Genomic DNA, 23,176 nt, shown 5'->3' with positions numbered 1-23,176 from the left:
TTTTCTCCTGAGAACGTGTTCGGATTTGCCGGATTTTCGGATTTCCGGGGTTCGGATTTGAGGGGTTGTACTGTAGCTTAGTTAGGTCCTATAACAGATATTTAAGCAGGTTATTTTTATTTGTCAAGTCAAAGAGAGACCAAAGAACACCCCAGATGCATTTTGGAACCGGATTGTCACCTTTGTGGCGCCAAGTGAAGCGGAGGGGGGTGACGAAATTTCTTCTTAAGGCAAATTCAAAATTTTTACACGCCTTTAGCTTTTAAGATGATATATCGAAACTTTGCATACGGATTGTGTGGTATTTCAATTTTTTTGAGTGGGCGAGTGGTTATTTGCATCCCTGATATATATATATATATATATATATATATATATATATATATATATAGAGAGAGAGAGAGAGAGATACCGGTATATATATATGATAAAGTGGATCACCTTCAGACATTCAACGATTTCTCCGGCCCTAGTTTTCAAGATACAAGATGGAACTTTTGCATACGTATTATATACATAACAACGTTTTTTTAAAAAATTCAGATCCGTACGTGAAGCCAAATCCGGGACAGAGGGGCGCAAAAATTTTAAATTTTTTTCAAAAAATTTTCTGTCTTTTTTTGGGGGGGGTTCGATTTATCCGGTTCAGGTGTGTAATACGAGCATGCAAATGGTATTGTTGAAAAGTATTCTCTATCGTGAAAAAAACGAGGTAAGAACCATTATCCTACGCTAAATAGTAAGGAAGCAGTAGCTGTTTGAGTGAAAGTCTAAAATTTACTTCAAAAAGTGGTGTAAACATGACGGTACTAGTGACAATATGCTTAAGAGAGCAGCAATCCTCCATTCACCGAGTTCAGTTCGTAAAGTCTTAGTCCATTCGTATATTGCTTGTAATGACAGACATAAATAGCTATACTATGCCTTTTATTATTCTTTAAATACGGGTAGAGCATGGCGGCTTAGTGGTAGAATGCTTACCTCTGGTGCATGAAGTCCCTGCTTTGATCCCTGGTCAATTAAGTTTGTAGTGAGGAACATTGTGGCCATGGGTTTTCTCGGGGTACTTCCGTTTCTCCTCACACTCTCATTTCACCAATGCTTCCATCATCATTCATGTGTCTTGATCATCGCCTCCTTTAGCCTAAAGCTCATAATCGTGGACATTATATTGAAAGAAAAATTAGTTTATTAAATATGAATGGATTACATCTTTTCCTACTCAAGAAACGAATAACAGAATAATATTCCTTCCTGGTAGATGCCGTCCCTGATATAGTCATTTTTGCACTACCACATTGTCCTCGTGTAGCACCCATACTTTGCTTCTGCCTTATGTTGGTCTCACTTCAAGTTATATTTATGATTGTTGCAAACTTTTATGATAATCATAAATTGTTTCAGAATTTACATGAACCTTCCAAATTTCCATTTGAGTTTCCAATGATACAAAAGCATGAATTTCAATACACTCTTAATGGTTTCGTTTGACCCTACTTCGTACAGAAGTATACTGTCAGAGTTTTAATGTTTTTATTTGACTCTCTCTTGTGTAAAAGCATTTTTACCTTCAATGTTATCATTTCTCTCTTTTTCGTGTAAAAGCACAATTTTAAAGCTCTTCACATGTTTCTGACCCATCTCATATAAAAGCATAATTTTAGAACATTATATTATGGTTTCATTTGTCTCTCTCGTGTAAAAGCATATTTTTAGCGGTCTTTTAATGTTTTCATTTGACTTTGATTCACAGTATTCAATCACTGTGATATTCATATAAACCTGTGACATATGAATACTGGTTAGCCTTATCTGAAGGAAACTTAAGGAAAACACCATGAAGTAAACTGTTACAATCCATGTGATCTGATCACGTGATCTAACTAGCGTGATCCAGTGGGAAACAAATATTCTAGTACATTATGTATACAGTAGCTAAACACTGAAGTGTAAACTTTGGAGTGGCAATTCTTTTAGTTTTAAAAATGGAAAAAGGTTCATTCATATCCACCAACCGCCGAATTAGAAACTGTTACACAGTTTGAATTGAATTATTCCAGATAGTACTTATTCAGTTTAAGTTAGGTGTTTTCATATAGGATTTTTTTTAAATGTCAAAGAACGAGACGGAAGTGTGTTCTACCTAATCACCCTTACGTGTGTGTGAAATTAATTTACATTCAGAAACGTCTGCAGGATTTTTCAAGAACCGATAGATTAGCAAGTATTAACTACAACAAATATAGTACGTGAGTAAGCAAATCTAATATACTCTTACATATCGTCCCTCTCTAGACAAAAGGGCGTATCTCATTTCCTTAACTTTTCCAAGAAACAAATTTAAACCTTTTCTTATTATTTGATTCATTGTCTTCTTCGAAAATTTAGTTTGATATCCTTCGTGTCAGGTATGTAACTTAACATCCTTAAACTTGTCTCCTTGAAAAGTTGAAAAATGAGATAAACCTCTTTGTCTCGAGAGGGACAATATATTTCGAAGAGCCGAACCCCATTCAAAAATCCAGAAGAAGATAATTGCTTCCTCTTGGCCCTCCCCAACCCGGAGCGGGCACTCATGTTTATATTGCATGTAGAAATTATGGTTTATGAAGACGTACGGTATAAAACATAGATTTCTTTGTATACAATAAGTGTTGGTTGCACTATGTAATTTCTTTACAAAAATATACATCGTGTACTCTGGTATAGAGATATTAATCTAACGAAAAACATAAAAACAAGAATTCACTGCAAGTGCTAAGTGCAAAACGTGTAAAAAGTACTAATTATCTAATATTATAGACAGTGATTTGAAATTTGCTATTTACACTTTTGGTTCACCGTCCGCAGACACACATACATGTGAATGTAATTTACTTTTCCTATTACAGGGCGATTATCAGTGTGGTCAAACACTGGCCGAAGATTCACCTGACTGACTCCATTTTACTGTATGTAACATACATGCACACAAACACACACACACACACACACACACACACACACATACGTACGTACATACATATGAAACGCAAACATAACCGGCACTAAGGATGAGTATGACAACAGCGCCATAACACTGCGGTGAAGCTACTGTAGACGCACGTGACGCAACCATATAATAGGGATTTTCATCCTCCTCATATGTGAATACTAGACCTTTCTGCCGCAGATTGTACCTCTATGTGTATGTGCCTACATGAGTCGCTATTCGTGTTATAACGATATCCATGTGTGCTTGAGTGTGTAACTTTCGAAATGTGTTTGTACGGTACGAAGAGATGATAGGGAAATGAGCGAAGGGCACAACCAGAAAGATTTTTTCCCCCTACAAACAGAACCCAAAATGCGAACGGGAAATAAGGGATATGTTGGTGTTTGTGAACATATGGAAGGGCGGGAAATGGGGAGTACATGTGGACATTTTTCCTCTGTAATTACCAAAGGCCCAGAAGCTTTCAACGGTATTTAATGAACACGCTTTATTACTGTAACCCATTAATTTGCACCTGGTCTGCGAATATGTAATGTTTCTATGTAATTCATAGATTTTTAAACACAGACACAGAACAGTTGTTTACATTGTGCAAATTATATATATATATATATATATATATATATATATATATATATATATATATATATATATATATATATATATATATATATGCTATCTAACAAAGGTGAGAGAAAACATTCGTAAATATTTATAATCCATGTAACATTATTAATAAAACATATTAATATACTAATTGCAAAACAGAATATTATTTTATGTCCGAAGAGGATTTAAATGTAAAATATGTTTTTATTATTATTTTCAATTTGAGATATTAAATTGTTTTACTATTGCTACTACCAATAATCAAATTAATAACAAAAAATAAATTTAAAAATTAGAAATTAAAATTTAATGATGCAATATCTTTAAAAATATAAAATTTACTATTGATACAGTACATACACACATGGCTAGAAAAAGAAACATAAAAATAATGTTCATATTTTTAATGAAATTTTATTGTTGTTTTAGTTGATACAAAAGAAATCCTGGGTAATAAATACGTTTACTCGAAAACAGATGTTGTTCTGTTACCTTCTTTAGGAACAAATGAAACGTTTTATCCCATACATCATTTAAATAGTAAGCATACTTCTTCCACCTGAGTCAAAAAAGTTTCCGAAATGTTGTAGATTTTGGCATTTATAATGCAATCACAATGAATGCTGTGCAATACAATCCTTAGGTTGCTAATTATGAATTTGACAAGTGTGAATAGGTGATAATAGGCAGTGTACGAGAAGTGTAGCTGGACGGAGGAATATGTGGTAATCATATGGTGCAATGTCGCAGTTCAAACAACGCGCAAACATAAAATGCATGTGCAAATTGGGGAAATCCGCTTTGAAAGAGTTTGATAACCTTAAGGTGGATCATTAGGTGTTCTCGGTGCTATGATAAACACTGCTTGAATAGTGCGGCGTTGCCAGGTAGTGTCGAGTGTTTACTGGTGCCAGATAATAAAGGAAGTAATCATGGGATTCTGCTTGGATACTTACTGGAGAAATTAGTTTTTGACCCTTATCGCAACTCACAGCTAAGTTTCGCTTCTCGAACTACAATGCTAGAATCTAGGAATTAAACATACAAATTTGGCAACAACGGATTATGGCGTTCTGCGCAAGTTTCTTCTTAAAATCTATTTCCTTAAATGTAAATTAATATTTAAATAAAATGTGAAACATAACACGAAAAACGGTCAAACAATGTATCTATTTTGTAATAAGATCGTTACTTTAAAGTACTTTACACATTCAAATAAATATTTCATAAAATTGAGCACTTCTTGTAAGATCTAACATCAAGTGCCATCTTGCGTGCTCATTGTAAAACGTATCAAATATTTTTCTTTTATTTGTTATCTTTTTCGATGTCAGAAGACACAACCAAATGAATCAGTGTCTTGTGTTGTAGCTGAAATATAACTTTATCTTATAGCACAATATTTAAAATATGTAACGTTTCATTGCGCAGTAGTTAAGGGAACGAGCTGAAATATGTACTGACTTCCGGGTGGTGATCCACCTTAAAACAGTTTATGGATACGGTGATAATGCTTTAAGGGAAAAACTTGCCTTCAACGGTGCCCGTTTCGGCAATCAAAACCGTAGAAGACAATCATAACCAACGTGACAACTGAACTTCGGAATATCACAAAAAAGGACTTTTGTCTATATTTCCAGCAATGGCAGGAGCAGTGATGTATGTGTGTTCCGAAGATGCGTACATTGAAGGCAATTAAATAAATGTGTACTTATATTGTGGGAATAAAGAGCTGCAACAAAAATTCTGCTCTGGTAATTATGAAGGTAAAAGATGGTTAGTATTGCGTAAAAATTTATCACATGAAGAAAAACGGAATGTAATTTAATTAAAAAAAAAAACAAGTTCATTTTCACATTATGGAACTACCGTAGACTTCAAAAGTACGCAAATTCAATAATGAAATTGTAACTCGTAAATCTATGTCCTTATGTTATAATACAGAGGTAAAGTCATGGACGAAACTTCTTAAAATGTCGAAGCTATTTCTTCGTGTTTGTAACTGTTGTTGTCCTATCCAACAGCCAAATTAAAACTGAAACCGAAAGAGGTATATTTGTACTACTCCCGATTTTATTAGAGAGATTAGGATAAAGATATAATCTATTCGTGGAACTCTTAGTCGAATGCAGAAAACCAGTTAATTAATTATTAATTATTATTAATTTTTTATCTACACAAAAAATAGAAATGATCGATTTTTATCACTTCCGGTTAAGAGAAAATAAAAAAATATTCTGAGAATGCGAAATGGATTCCAAGAAACTACTATTATCGTTTTTGCTCTATGTACGAGATCCGTTCGGAAGGTAACCTCCGATTGGTTAAAAAAGAAACACCAAAGTAAACAAAAAGAATGTATTTTCTACATCTAAAAACTATTTCTTTGCTCTATTTTTAACATAGTTTCCATAAACATGCAAGGACTTATCATATTTTTGCACTAGCTTAGAAATTCTATCAACATAAACATCTCTCGCCTATGCTTTGTGCTAGCCTGTGACCGCATCTTTCAGATCCTCATTATCACCAAAGTGCTGAGATTCAAGCCAAGACTTCATATGCATGAAGAGATTATAATCGTCGATGTGAAACGTTGATTTTTACGAACTTTCTTATCAATTTGCTGGATGAATTCATCAGTGGCCTCTGGTGGTCTGCCACTCCTCTTTTTGTCATGAATGTTTGTTCCTCCACTTTTCAATGAACGAATCCATTCGTGAACAACACCATCACTCATAACACTTGGTCCATACACGGCACAAAGTTCCCAATGAATAGCTGTTGCCAAGTACTGTTTTGCCATAAAGGAACTTAAAGCAGCTCGCACTTCGCATTTGACGAGTTTTTCTATTGCAGCACACATTTTAAGACGCTACATAAGATGGTGGCTGTGGCGCTACCATTTCACGCTCAGTGACCAATCGGAGGTTACTTTCCGAACGTAGATAAATATTGAAGCTCTTATTTGTAGAAGGTTTTTGAACATTAAAGATGAATATGAAAGTTGTCGATCCCTTAATAGAGAAAGGAAGGGTTTGAGATATGTTTTTGAGATGCTTAATCGATCGCAGAATGCCACGTTCAGCCATTATTTCAATGTGTGATCTATAGTGATTTATGTTTAGACTAGAAGTGGTTCATTTCCAGCACTTTCGGTTGGAATAGATGCTTGAGGAAGCAGATAGAACCTATTCCTGGGACACTTGATTTACTCCAAGAAACCAATTCTCGCTTCTTTTCTTTAGAAGTTTTGGTCTAATGTAGATGAATATTGAAAGTGGAGGTTGTATTGAATTTCTGGATGTTAAGGATAGACATTCAGTTATTACAAGTCATCGATATCATAGTAGAGTTAACAGTTTAAATTTGTTAAGCATCGTTGTACTGTCCACTCACTTGTAATAATTCTATTGAATATCTAATTTGTTTGACTTCGTTTACCTCAGTACAGTTTACAGTACAACCCCTCAAATCCGAACTAATTGGGGCTGAAGCCTGTTCGGATTTCGGGGGGTTCGGATTACCCGGGAAATAATGTTACGTACTTATTTCGTCACTGAAGTGGCGGTAAAACAACGACTGAGGTTAGACAGGGTGGCCCAGTGGTCGAAAGGGCAGTGACCTTGACTGGCGGATGTACGTCCGGTGAGCTGTCATTGTTGCTAGGCGAGCGTGTGCTAAAAATAGCTTATTATCACTCTGCCCCTACCACTTCCTCTTACTGTATTTATTGATGTAATTATTGCGTCTATCTAGTGAGCGTTCACCTGCTGAATAGTGCGGATCGTGAGTATAAATAAGGCGTTAGTTAAGTGTTAAGTGCTTCAGCGTTTGTGCGGTTAATATTTGTTTACGTATTCTAATAAACAGCTTGAATTGACGTTTTAAAAGTACGTACTGTAATGGCTGAGTCGAGTAAGCTGAAACACAGTTCGTGTACCGTGGAACAAAAGTTAAAAGCCTTAAAACGTTTAGACGACGGCGAAAGTTTGACCAAGTTAGCGGCGGAGTACGGAGTTGGAAAAGCAACAATAAGTGACTGGAAAAAAATCGTGCTAAAATCGAACAGTGTGCTGCAACCACAAGTGAAAAGGCATTAAAACAACGCCATCACTGAATCGTAATCCAGTTAACCAAAAATGATTTCATTGTTTTGGATTTTTTGAAATACGTATGTAGACGTAAACTATTTCCTATTTTATTTAAACTTAATTGTATTTTAGAACGTTTTGAATACGCATTAAGTCTAAAAATGTTAAAACCTTAAAAAAACTAAATTTGTGTGATTAAATTTGTTTTTCATTTTCCAGCTGAAGTTAATTTTTTCCCCTGAGAACGTGTTCGGATTTGCCGGGTTTTTGGATTTCCGGGGTTCGGATTTGAGGGGTTGTACTGTATTAACAGTTTAAACTTGTAAAACATAAATGCTTGTATGAAGCTTGTTGCGGTTCCCACGTTTGATCTACTCTCATTGGCGTCCTTTTCGTATATCTTTTATAACAATCGTAACCAAAAGCAAAGAAGAGAAAATGTTCAGTACGTCATTACCAAATTCTGTTTTGGTTCACCTTGAAGAACAGCAGATGTAAAAAGCGCATGCAGTAACACCACACAAAGTCTGACAGAATAAATTTCAAGCTTCGTTAAAGAAGACTTACTGCTACACATGAAAGTTTTCATAGAACCACTACAAAAGCAACATTTTTGCAATGCTTCTAATGCCAAAGATTTGGGTACTCGCAAGCAACTTGCCAAGCTCTGCTTGGTGCGTTAAGTGTACTGGCTCTTATTGGACGCACCAATGTGAAAAGATCAGAGACACACCAGTGAAATGTGTTAACAGTAAAGGCTCTCATCCTGCTATCTATTCAGGATGTCCGCCAATAGAACAAATTCTACAAACAAAAGGAAAACAACACCAACAAACATAAGTTTACGTTTAGCTCCTCTTCAGGACACTACTGCTCCATCCGATTAAAGACCTGAGCCTGCAATGTCACGCACTACTAAAGCTTCAATATCGAAGTCGTCTCCTGATGATAACTCATCCTATGAAGACATCATCCAAAACATTAAAGAACTTCTTCAACTTCAGAAGAATTTGAACCTGACCAACATAGTACATACGCTGCACGCCTATATGCCAAAGCTCAAAGGCGCCCCAGGTCTGCTCAGTAAATTCACCATCTTCGTGGATTTCCTTTCTGAACCATTACTGTGTAGTCAAGAAGCCTTTTTGCACTACAGCACTTCAGATAAATAAATACAAATAAATAAATAAATACTCATGGTCCAAGAGAAGGCGTTACCTTCTCTGGCCCGCCCATCTTCAGATGGGAATGAAATTGTAGAATTATTACAATTAGTAGAATATACAGAAAAACACACACTGTAATTTAACATTGAAGAAGGCAAGCATTGAGGAACCTACATTTTTGTGCGATTAGGCTTTCATTCCAGTTGGAATGTCGCATTTGTTTCGCTTTAGTGTTTCCACAATCGTAAGTCGCTGTTGTAGCACATACTTAGCCAGATCGATACTAGCAAAGAAATTATCCATGGTAATATTTTGTGAAGTTCCAACAACGGTTTTGCAGAAATTATTGACCATATTCCTTTCAAGATTTCTTTTAACTGATCCATTTGGTTTTCTTCCTGTGTATACGAAACCATCAACGCCATGTGATGATTCAGCGTCGCATAATCAAAATATTTTTTTCCGTACTTTGAAGACCTTTTTTGGCATATATTGAACTAACCCATTCCTAGCTGTCCATATACAGTCGATTCTTCACTCGGAACAATCACTTTTCTGCTGTTTCCAGGAAATACATTCCACACAAAACGAATAGATGACAGTTTGTGATTTTCAAGACGGATTTGCCTTTTACGTTTATCGTCAAATTGTAAGGCTCTCTTTATGTCTTGAAACCTATTGACAGACATAATAGCTTTGAAATTGGGTTTCACTTCATAGAGAGAACTGTTCCCTGATTGGTACATCCCAACATCCCAACTCCTGGTAGTAACAAAATTCCAAGATCGTTCGTTTTGTCCAGAGTAACATTTTCCCACTTTTTTCGTTTCTGCGTGGCTAGCCTTCTTCCCTCGAAGTTTGTACAGTGTAAAATTTGGAAATGAAACAATCAAATGCATATTTTGGACGTGTTATTTTCACTTCCTTTGAAACACCTGGGTAACACTTCATTATATTATGTGCTGGAGTCCGTGATGGAGGACGGGATTCCTTGCTCCAAATTGTGCCGTTTGGACTAACATATGTATCGGAATCACTAATAGTTGAATCTTGATTAGCATCATTATCACTGTTGCTTTCAGAGCCTGACGACGTATCGAAATATTCATCAGTTATACTCCCTTCCTGAACTGTATGATTGGATTCTTCTTCCTCAGATCTCTCGCTACTACCGTTCGACAGTACACTATCATCAAGGCATTCATTTACAATACGGGCAAAATCTTCACATACTCTCTTCGTAGTTGATCTTCCAATAGACGTAGATGCCATTTTGCGCTGGAACTAAGAGCTAACAGAAATTGCACACCAAAATAACGGGCATTGAAGATTACACCTTGTCACAGTAAAGTATGAAAGCAAAGGTTGAACATATATTGCTTTACTATTCGAACAAAGGAAATAAGTTAGCAGAAAAATGCTAAATAAATGACTGGTAGATTATATAAAAACCGTACGGTATAATATAAACGATTGACGGAAGCTTGCACATGTATTGCAGAGCCATTTTGCATAAAATATGCAAATATAAATAAGACTAATTGCAAAAAAGCATAATAATAGCACTAATAAGTAGTGAAGCTATATAATATCTTCATTTAGAAACAATTTTATTTACAAAATTGTCAAATAATTGGCATATCATTAATTATTAGAGCCTCCCAGGCCCTGCATATGCATTTATGGCGTTACTACGTTAAATCAAATTTTACTGATTTATAAATAACGTAAAAGATATTCTAAAGCTATTAATGAATGCATAAAAGAATGTTGGAAGAATACTCAATTAACAAGACTTTTTGATTGAATAGATCTACAATAGCTTTGAAAATAAAATCCCCCAGGGCCTGCGAGCTCCTGCATATGCATACAAGGGTTAAAGGAATAAGCAGAGAACACACGAAACACGTAGTGAAAGCAAGTCCCAAAGTGGTCGAAACTTTCTGCTCCGTTTACCAAAGGGTGAACAAATTTTAAATGACAAATCCTTTTCCCTGCTTCTTCTATTACAAATTCACAATTGAATCATGTTGATTTGGACTATGTGTAAATTCACAATTGAAGTTTCTGGTATTTGATGTTTTAACAAAATCCTTTTCTTTAAAATGAGGCCAGGAAATTATATCCATAAGCAATCATAATGATCTCAAAGGAAGGCAGAGAAGAAACTATTTTAGAATTTTTAAGGCTATCTCGACTTTAATCCCGAAAAAATAATATAATGGATAAATAAGTACCCTATCTATGTATACCAAAACTAGGTTAAACGTGACTAGATTTTTTCTTCTTTCTTACCATATAACCATAGATATCTGGTTCCTGTAGTTCTGCCTCGGAGTTTTTCCTCCATATTATAAAATCAATTATACTAGGCTGCAAATATCACAAAATTAAATGTATAACAGAGAACGAAAACAAGATTACTCTTACGCACACGGCGGTTTAAGACGACAATAGCATAGTAGCAGAGTTGCCAACCTCAGAGAACAAAAATTATCGATTGTTGTCTCTAAAAGTGTCGTGTGTTAAAAAATAAATTATCGTATATTCGTTATGCACGTGATAATTGTGAAAACAAGTATATTACTACTACTAATAGCAGTAATATATAATAAACATAGCTAGTAATCTTCAAATTGGAACTGTTCTTACCATTTTAAACTCCTTATTAACAGTACTCTGAAGAACGACAATATTTTCTCTCCTCTTAAACATAATGGTATTCAAAGAATGGATTCAAGTTTGCCACTTGCCAATTCTCAAATCGTTAATTTTTTTTATTTTAGCGGGAATGACTGTTTAAAATCTCAGTATATATGTTTTACATCTATTTAATGCATATCTACCATTTAGTTGCGCATTCAAACTTGCAAAAAGTGTGCGTTCGGAAATTATCGTATATTCATCTATTATCGCAATGATATGATCGTGTATAGCATTAATGCTTAAATTATAGTATATCACGATATACGATCGTATGGTGGGGCAATCCTGCATCATAGCTATCTTTGAGGAAGGTCGCTTTTAGACACCATAAGTGCCATCTGGTGAAGGATTTCAAAAATCGGAAGATTTTTCACCAATATCTATTGGGAATCAAAAGATCGGTGCACACTAAAGTATATATATATATATATATATATATATATATATATATATATATATATATATATATATATATATATATATATATATATATATATATCCAGTAAAGTATATAAATCCATCTTTTCACTACGATATTAGCAATATGATAGTATATATAGTATGTTTAATAAGTTATAGCTTCAAATTATATAACTCTTAAACTTTAATATTTCTATAAGAAATATAACAATTCCAAGGATAGAACATAGTACATTCGATATATTACGTTGTGTAAGGAAAATGACGTGCTTGATTAAAGGTGAAGTTCCAAGTGAGTGTGTTATGAAAAGCCCGAAAATGTTTTTTTTTTTTCAATGGCGTCATAAAGTATGTCGTTCATCGCCAAACTGATAGAATTGATCATTTATGTTCTGCTACAGTAAATTGTTTCTTTACTTATTTATTTATTAATTTACAGCTTATGAATAAACTACACAGTTAAGCATCAAATTCTACCTATAGTTGTTTGATTTTTTCTAAGAGCGAAACATGCATTCCTATCAATAACTCCGATAATCCTAACAGTGACACAACATACTGCTACTAGTAATTTTACTGGAATATTTCTTATTGATCAAAAGAGATATATTCACAACAACATGGCAGATAAAGGAATGTGTGTTGCATAAGTATGCATTTTGTCTGTCAAATTCTAAATGAAGTACGAAATGAGTTTTGCCGAATAAAGGTTAATTATTATCATTATGCTATATATATATATATATATATATATATATATATATATATATATATATATATATATATATATATATATATATATATATATATATATAGATATATACAGTTTGCAAAGAAAAAACAACACACCTTTGAGCGATGTTAATGGTAGAACTGACACATTAATGTATTACGGAGAAACTTTCGGGAGATTATAAAAAAAGGTAAAGCTTATCAAATTCATGTTTTCCCCCTTGTATACATAAGAATTGACTCTTGTCCGCTTTTTGTAAAGGGAATCGGCTACATATTTCTCTGCCAGCAGAACCCATGAATAACTTCGAAATCAACGCACAAGATTGAACGAAGAAGAGCATGTAGAATCGAGAAAGTTAAGAGCGCAGGAAGGGGAAAGGGAGAAGAGAACGAATGAACAGGGAGATTGTGGGAGCAGTTGTGTTCCTCGAGGGAGATAGAGAAAGGGAAGCTAAAGACGAATAGTAGGGCGGAGTCTGCCAAGATAAGTTACGAAATTTCGGTAAGAAAACTTGCAATAAAGGAGATAGAGAGAAAGATGTAACATTGAGTAGATTTTGAAAGGCGACGTATAACATAATGTTCTCAGACACACCAACTAAAGAATGTTGCTTCCAGAGAGGAGCAACTCTGATGGATATGAAACTTTCAGAGGTTATTTCGGAAGCAAGCGGTATGGAGGGAGGCTAGATTCAAAAGTGGAAGGAGAAAGTTTTGATGCCTGTAAAATGAAGAAGTATCTATATATATAAATATGAAGAAAATCTTCGGAAAGCACAACTTCAAACTTCCACTACATTCTTTTTTTCTTACTACACACACACACACACCTATATATATTAGAGAGAGAGAGAGCATAAAATTATGTATATTATTTCATTACTCTTCAGGAAGAATGTAGTGAAGAGACCTAGTCTATTATGAATCATCCAGTCGTGATTCGAATGGATTTCAGAAATGCGTAAATAATACTTTTAGCAGAAGTGTTTTTTTTTTGGGTGGGGGTGGGGGGCAATTCAGACACAAAATATTCGACTAGTTACCAATATGCAAGAGCTTCAAATTTTAAAGAACAAAACAATCAGCTTTAAGTTATTTTTCTTTCGAGTTACATAACCTTCTGACCACAGAAGATCTAAATAGAAACTATATAGATCGTCTGCAGGCTGTTTAGACAAGATAGTGATTAATGCACGTGCATTAGACAAACAATTTTTACTGTTAAATTGTCTAAAATGTACAGAACTATTTCGTTTAGTATTTGGGGTTATTTATTATTTCTCCACTCCTTCTCCAAGAAAATGATTACTTAGATTATAACTTTTTCCTAACTAAGAACTGTGGCACCAACATGGGGTTAAAATTTTCACTTACAGTTAGTACTACCTGTTTGCCTCGCATAACGAACCTAGTTACATTATAGTCGGTCGTATTTACCAGGACAGCTCTAATGAAACTTATAACACCTGGGTTATATGCAATCCTGTAAAATACGGGTAGCAGATGGGTTGCCTACCAGTTAAGGCTTTATCCATTTTTCAAAAATTGTAGAATACAGATGTTAAAAAGAAGATTTTTGTACTCACGACTCACTGGTACTTTGATAGGTCCATTCTATCTGCATTGTTAAGATTACTCTTGATTAGGTTATGCATGATGATTCTATTTGAGTGGTACTCACCTGTAATAAAGACAAAAACACAATCACAATACCTATATTTAGATTCAGTTTAAATAAGTATAAAATATTAGTATATAATTCGATTGCGACATAAATTATTTCACATAATAATATTTCTAGTTTGAAATACATATATACATATCTATGTAATTACATTTTTAATCGAATTTACCAGTACTGCATGACTTCATTAGGACATCCGTTCCGTTGATGCTGTAAGAAGACAGACCGCTATGTTAGAATAATGCTACTTGATGTGTTCAAGTGAATGTGCTTAATGACACTATATATATAAGTTCTTGTATATATGATATCGTTAGTGTTAATTCTTGATATACTGCTTCAGTATTTTCGCTACCCTACTAACTGCATAACCAATTAGATCACAGATAAATTAAACTGGTCGCTCTACTCCTGTTCTATGACCATAATGGCTCTGTCAACTACGGTTAGATAAATAGATAGGAACCTGCCTTGGAACAGAATGTTTAAGTATTGATTAATATTTAATTATTGATATAATTACTACCATTCTCACTATAAAAAGGAATAAAATCAGTTAAATATTTAAATATCCTACAAGGATACATTCTCCTTTAAATATTCAATGTGTGGTCTCTAGAGGGGCCGCGGTGGCTCAGTAGTAGAGCATTCAATTCTGGTGCATGGGGTCCCTGGTTCGATCCCAGGTCGCGTCAAGTGAGCTTTGTGATGGACAAACATCGTGTGCGTGGTTTTCACGGGGTTCTCCCGTTTCCTCCCACTTTCTTCATTCCACCATTTCACTCATCTCTCACCATCACCGTCTACTTTAGCATAGCCGGCATAATCGTGGGACGTAAAACTTAAAAATTACATTTCATTTTCATATTTCAAAACGATTCCTTAATGCAATACTACTACCCTATGTAGGCTGTTATACATATCAAATACTGGAAATAAACTAATTGCACACTACAAAAGTCCACGTAAAGTAGGACATAACCTTATTCATTCCAAATTCATTCGACATAGACACTCAACCACCTCATTAGCAAAGGCCACATGCATAAAAATCGTATTCATAACTACGGGACATCACACACTCGCACGACAACACGCCTGTCATTCAAATATAACCTAATGTTCGTGATATGTAAAACGAACGAGATAGTTTTATTACCTATTACATTTAATATAAACAAATTATATTCTACACGAATAGAAAAGTGTGATTGTTCTCATACTGCTCCAATGCAAAAAATTAAAGTGAACAAATCACAAATTAAATTAAAATAGCCAAAACTTTAAAGAAGAGATAGTCATTAGTGTCACGTACCCGCCAGGAAGGACAAACAAAATCTTTTTCTTTGTTATCTCTAAGTATTAAAAACAGTTCAAGATATGGAAATGACTGAAAACAATGGAAACCAGTATGCAACCGAATAGAACCTGACCCCGCACGCTAACACCCAGCTTTCAGATAAATGACTGTTAAAGTGGTTTTTAGTAACTAAATAAAATGGAAAAACAAAGATAAAATTCCAAATAAAAAGGTGGGTGGGAGCAGCGGGGGAATCTCACACTCACTCTCACTCTCATCGCCGTTCTTCACAGTAAACCTTCTCGTCAAAGTGATTAAAGATCTAACCTTCCTGGAGTATGGGACTGAAACCTGCAGTGTAAGTCATTTTCTTTCCTCTCTCTGATTTATAAGCTGTAAATTTGGGTAACAAAGTCGGTATCCCGTAAGGGGATAACTTACTGTAACCCACTATACTATCTATAGTACAATAGCCAACAGTAGAACTCCTCTCGTCCGCCCTCGGCTGGTCCGCCACACCGATTGATCCGACCGTGCTCGAACCGAACTTGTTTCCGACTCGTCGATGACTCACAAGGCCCATTGTCGTTTACTGGCGTCGCGGCATTGTTGTTTACTTGCTGTTACCACTGTTTGCTTTAGTGCTCCGTCATTTCTTGTATTGTTTATTTCGTTGCGCGTGTTTTCTGTACTGTACTGTGCAGCAATTGAGTGCTTACTGTTCGTTTACATTTACTGTAGAAAACAATACAGTCATTGTTGAGTTCAGAGATTATTTATTTTACTGTAAATCGGTGTTTTTTCTTTATTTTATGATAATCCGATTTTTTTTTGCGTTCCGACTATATCCCCAGTCTCAAAAGTGACGGAGTAGAGGCGTTCTACTATATTGCAAGCTATGGGAAGTGGTATAAAGTTTATCTGTGAAGTCTAAAGGTGATATTATTTATGAGACATGGCTATCTATAATAAGACCTATTCATCGTTATTAAAGATAACGACATTTGTCTTTTTCACCTTTATCTGGAGATAAAGGAGCTCTTAAAGAACTAAAACTGTTATTGAACTGCACTGAAATCTATCACATATCTCTCGGAATGATAGATAACCTGTGAATACCGTAAATATGCAAAAAGTTACTCGTTAACTAACCTGAAGAATGAAAGCTCAATGACGCAAGAACAAACCGAAGTATAGATAAGTATTCAGATGCTTTCCAAAAGTTAGGGCCGCGGTGGCTCAGTGGTAGAGCGTTCACCTCTGGTGCTTGGGGTCCCGGGTTCGATCCCAGCCCCCGCCATGTGAACTTTGTGGTGGACAAACACCGTGTGCGTGGCTTCTCTCGGGGTTCTCCCGTTTCCTCCCACTTTCTTCATTCCACCATTTCATTCATTACTCATCATCACCGTCTTCTTTAGCCTAACCGGCATAACCGTGGGACGTAAAACTCAAAGATTTCATTTCATTTTTTTGCTTTCCGAAAATTGAGGTTTCAGAACTGAGAAAATTTCCTCAGATAAAGATGATAACTGTACCCCTGATTTTTTATTCCCGTAAAGATCGGCTGGATTTCTGGATTTACTCTGTTTACTCGAACAGCTACCGAGCAGTCAAATAGTAAACTCCTATATAACTTTCTATGTATGCTAGAATTTGGCGCCCAGAAGATACGTTGTGCAGACTTCGATTCAACGAATTTCTTCTCTGATTCGTAAGCTAATGTTTTGTATATTACTGGTCTAAAATTACTTAGTTATCAAAAAAGTGTTTATTCCTGTAATGGCTCTTAAACGGATCAATTTGTATTTGGATCAACATGCTGATTGAATACAAGCCTATACGATAATTCGGTGATACTTCTCATTTTCAACTGACTTCTCGAGATATTTCGCAGTCCGCCTAGTACGACTTATTACTTCTAAAAAAGGTCAGCAAAGGATGCTAACTTCATAATAAACATTGCGCGTTGCAAAACCTTTGAATAACATATAGAAGTACACTTTATAGACAAGGTGTAGGACGTTATATCTACCTATAACCAGGGAAGTAAAAGTGAGGGGAACGCGGCGGACGCCGTCCCCTCACCTCCAAAAATATGTACGTCGTTTCCCCAGTTCCTAAAAAATTACAATGGGCAAAAGTAGGCAGGGGGACAGCGTGACGCCATGCCGCTATCTACCGTCCCCCTATCTTTTCAGATTTATTTTTTCCCCTGCCTATAACTATGTCGAAACAAAAACTAAGACAACTTCATCCAAAATAAGATGACCTCATTAGTGGATCTCTTCTCAATTTACACAAATCGAAATATATTTATATTAGGTATTATAAGTTGTTTTACTATGAGAATAACTAATTTAGTGGAACGATCAATGATGGGTAATCTCGGCACTATTTGCCCCGATGAATATTGCACAAATTTGCCGACTTGCCTATACAGAGAAAAGAGATATTGAATCAAATACGGCCCAGTGAAGAAACTTATCACTACTGTTAAATTAGACTGTCAGTTGTCAAGTGATCTCAAGCGTTTGTTGACAATACGAGAAGATACATGTTATGTAGGTAAAGTATACTTTTTTCGTGTTATGAGGTAGAAATTACTTCTATATACTCAATGTTTTGGATGTGGTTTCAGCGTTTATCCACCGTAAAAGTAAACCACTTTTTCTCTTTCGTTTGTTTTACTGGAAATGAATTCTTAATTGACGCATTAATATGAACTTGTCCTAAAGAGCAAATGTTTATTAAAATCATGCTAGCCTTTGTTAGGCCTTATAAAATTGTAACGAACGTCTGTCCGTTATCCCACAAGATAATTCTTGAATGAAAGCATACATTTGAAGAGGCCCGTATCCAAGACGGTCTAGGGGGCCGGGCCCTCCCTAAAAGTTTCACAGTAAGTTTTGCAAATGAAGTATAATATGGTGAACTATAATATGGTTGGATCGCCCCTCCCTAACTTCTACCGGACACCCTTACATTTTTGGGCTGGCTACCGGCCTGTTTTTGAATAGCTTTCTTTTTTTTCCAATAGACAGCTACAGCCAATATTTCGGCAGGTCTCGCTTATGGACTCAATCCAGGGCCGGCCTTAGATGGCATGGGGAACGATTGAAAAAACATTGCCCGTTTACAACTAACTTGCACCGTCTGTAGAACTAATATATATATATATATATATATATATATATATATATATATATATATATATTGCGCTCATCCTGTTGAGCTAGTGGTTAGCGCTTGCGCCTCTGCTGTACATATGTCATAATAATTATAAATACCACACTTTCTTTGTCAATTTGGCCTTACACGAATTGACTTTCAAAAGTCATTTTGCAATTTTAAGTTAAAATAATAGGCCTACTTACACTGGGTGTTGTTATGACTGAATAAACATAACACATGTGTATAATTTCTTATGAAATGACACCCGTTACTAAAGACATACTTGAAAATGAATGAATGACTAAGAAAATGAATTCATCTTCGTTGTTTCAGTCACACTCAATAATACGAAAATCTTTTACCTAATGTTTAATTGACATTTTCTGCTACTCCTTATGATATTCGTTCTAAAATCAGTGTCTTTATATTTGAGATACATTGTTTATACACTGATCACTAAAACTTACCTCAATTATATTTCAATGATGTAACAATCGTGAATCCCAATCAACTGTGCTCACAGCTCAAGAACGAAGATGAGTCACACTCTTTTATTCTGTGAAACAAAAATGTAAATCTGTCGACGTATCGGGTGCATATCAGATTTCTCCCTCACATAGGTTACACTAGTGTCATCTTTCAATTATTTTTGTTGGTTACTAAGGTTAGTGAAAAAGCAAGAAATGAAAGGCGAAATCTACTGCACCTTAATGTAAAACTATCGATGACGTAAGTAATAGCAGTCACGTATTAAATTTATATACCGTATTTATTTCTACATATAGTTTCAGTAATAAGCTTTGTAGTGCTGATAACACATACTGTATCTCAAATTTCAACTTGTAAAAATATGCAGAGAGAAAACAATGCAATCCTTACACATTAAACGTCCTGAAAACGAAAATGCAGTCAGTTTTTTTTTTTTCGTATCACCCTCATGTCAAATCTTCTGCTATGACAATGATGATGATTAACTGATGACAGGAGTAAACGTAATTTGAAGTATAAAATAAAAGGTGTTTATGAAGATAAATTCTGAGTTTTAATGAAAGAAATGCATGTATGTGATGCTAAACATTGCAAACACATCATTTACAAACTTACGTGTGTATGGTTATTACGTACTCATATGCAGGGTGTTCCGGGAAAAGCCGACAAACTTAGCATATGTATTCAGAACCTCAATACAAGAAAAAAATCTGCAACTTTGATAAAAAACGCTTAATTACGAACAGAGCAGTCGCGTGGGTTCTAAACGCCCAGGGCGAAAATTCCAAGTGTGTTATGAGAAAATATCAGTTTATTCTGTACCCTAGATTTAAATATGGAATGTAAGATCATAATGTAAGATAAAAGAAGTTGGTATAATGTCAATTTTTTAAAGTACATGGCTTTAGTAATTAAAACAAACGTCAATGAAAAGATGGTTTTGAATTATTGAAATCGAGTGTTATTCTTCTTTATTTTTAACTTGATACACATCAACATAGTAATAGCATAAAATATAACAATACAAATATTAAAGCCCAATGTGTAAGTGATAAAACATTTTTTTGACTAATAAAAAAACAAGAAATAAAATTTTCTTTCCTTACGATTAACATATTTTTTCAGTAAATTTATCATAGCATTAGAATACTAAAGTAACTTTTTCAGGTGACATCTGTAATTATTTGTATTTGCTTCAATTCAATCCTACAATTGTAATTTATGTTCAAAATCAAAATGTACGGTTTGGTAATGTTTGTTCTGCAAGACGATGTTAACGATACGTTGTTCCAAAACATGTAGGGTAATGATCATATAATGATAACATACATAGGCGCCGACTTTGGGGAGGCAGGGCACTTTTGGCCTCCCAATATTTAAAGGTGGGGTCCTCGCCCCCCCAATATAATCCAGTTGAGGAAGAATTACCAAAGAGGAGCAAGTGCAAGAATTTCTGTCCTAAATTACGTCGTGCCTTTAATTCAATATCAGCAACAGCCTTCTTATTCGATAAAAAGCACCGTTTTCAAATCGGCGTTTAACCTTTTTAGGATTTCCACTTTTTGAGGTAAATTTTAGACTTTCACTCAAACAGCTACTGCTTCCTTACAATTTATCGCAGGATCGTGGTTCATACCTCGTTTTTCTCAGGATAGATCATACTTTCCAACGGTGCCACTCTCTTGCCCGTATTATACACCAGAAATAAGAAAATTAAAAAAAACATGAGATTTTTTGAAAAAAATCGGAATTTTTGTGCCCCTCTGGCCGGGAATGGGTTCACGTAGGGATCTGAATCTTTATAAAAATCTTGTTATATACATAATACGTGCGCAAAATTTCGTTCTTGTATCTTGAAAACTGAGGTCGACAGAAATTTTTGAAAGTCTGAAGGTGACCCATCTTTTCATATAGGCTATGTATATAAATAGAGGAAGTTCGGGTATTATGGAATAGTCGGATAATATGGAATACCTCATTAGCTCGCCTGTGATGTGTTGCTTCCAAGCGGAGAGGAAAGAAACTACTACCTTACGTCCCCATGATGCTCTACAGTCAGTCTTCATGTGATTGTGACATTCGTTGTGTTGGTAGACGTGAAAATCTGATTTCTTATTCAGGAATACTTTTACAGATAAGTGGTTTACAACCTGTATTTTCCTATTGAAATGTAATAGAACAACAATTCTTTATTTACTATGACGTTGGATATACAGAGTGGTAGTTTGATAAGCGCCATTATCCTATACTCCTTCGAATGCGTTTAACAGCTCTTTCATTTCCAAGCTGGCGTGGAGGGCAATATGGAATACCCACAAGAAAAACATGGTATTCCGTATTCCGTATGGTATTCCGATTACAAAAATATCTATCGGTATTGGGCAATTAAACATACATTTATGATGACAAAAATGCTAAGTGTATTTATTATTACAGCAAATTGTCTGATGATACAAGGGTCCAGCGTTCATCATGTTTAATGTGAGACACAATGACTGTGCCGATCCTAAAGCAGAGTATTATATTTATGACTTTTGCAAGTAATCACAATCAGTTATGGCCTGGCATTCAGAATTTTCATATATTGTCACTATATTCATTGTACGTTCAACAGAAAACTTTTTTCTTTTCTATATAACATTTGTATTCCATATTACCCGACTATTTCATATTACCCTCCAAAGTGGTTTCTTTACAAATTATAAATTTTACCCACCCCTGTAACGAAACTTCTTTATCAAGATATACATAAATAAAGCCAAATATGTAAGGCGTATACTTGTTTTCCTTTTTGTTTCAATGTGCAGTTATTAACTGAGTTAGAAGCGAAACAAAAATGGTATTCCATAATATCCGAACTTCCTCTATATATACCTAGGTATAAAATATGTTTTAAAAAATGTACTGCGTCATTCCTATTTAGCCTAGAGTCGTGGTTAAACGCCATTTTCTTCAGTATAATAAGCCCTTTCCGACGGTATCACTCACATGTCCGTATCATACACCTCAACCAGATAATTAGGGAAAAACTCGGAAGTATTTTTGCAAATTCAACCAAAATATTTTGCCCCTCTGGCCTAGGCCTGGGTTGACATAGGGATCTGATTTTTTTTTCTAAAAATACATTGTTATGTACATAATTCGTGTGCAAAATTCCAATCTTGTATCTTAAAAAGAAAGAGCAGAAAAATTGTTGAGTCTGAATTTAGGCTCTCTCTTTATACACACACATACGTATATACTTATTACAAAAATTTACTGCGTCGTTACTATTTAGGCTAGAGTCATGGCTTAAACGTTATTTTCTTTAGTATAACAAGCCCTTTCCAACGGTGCCACACACATGTACGTATCGTATTCCTGAACCGGAAAAATCGGGAAAACTAATTTCTAAAAAAAAAAAAACTCAGCCCCTAGGAACATTTGCGGCCCTCGTGCCCGGACTCGGCTTCACGTAAAGATCTCAGAAAAATTTGAGAAATATCCAAAAGTACATAAATTCCAATCTGATATCGTGAAAACTACAGGCGTGAAAAATTTTTGAAATTTGCCTTAAGAAAAAGTAAAAAGTCACGCCCTTCCGCACCCACTTGGCGCAGCCAAGTTGACCATCTGGTTCCAAAACGCATCTGGGGTGTTCTTTGGTCCATCCTTGACTTGACTATTAAAAAAAAACCATAGTACGTCATGGTAACAAAAGTTACCAAAAATCCTAAAAGAGTTAATAGAGCACTAAAGCTTCAATCAACACTATGGTAACACTGATATGAGAAGTGAAGATCAATGTGGTGCAGTGAAGTTCCCATA

The 23,176-nt window shown here is 35.1% G+C and overlaps 1 long non-coding RNA gene across 1 annotated transcript in view; it reads left to right on the top strand.

Moving 5' to 3' along the window:
- The first annotated feature begins 15,978 nt into the window (after positions 1 to 15,978).
- Positions 15,979 to 23,176, top strand: part of LOC145661985 (uncharacterized) — a 141,607-nt gene continuing 134,409 nt past the window's right edge. The window contains exon 1 of the long non-coding RNA XR_014126926.1: positions 15,979 to 16,067. This is a non-coding gene — a long non-coding RNA (uncharacterized LOC145661985). The remainder of the gene's footprint in view (positions 16,068 to 23,176) is intronic.

The sequence above is a fragment of the Thermobia domestica genome, chromosome 10, assembly GCF_964235325.1.
Source record: "Thermobia domestica chromosome 10, izTheDome1.hap1.1, whole genome shotgun sequence".
In the NCBI taxonomy this organism is placed as follows: Eukaryota; Metazoa; Arthropoda; class Insecta; order Zygentoma; family Lepismatidae; genus Thermobia; species Thermobia domestica.
Note: the sequence above shows the minus strand (reverse complement) of the source record. Positions and strands in the feature narration are given on the sequence as shown.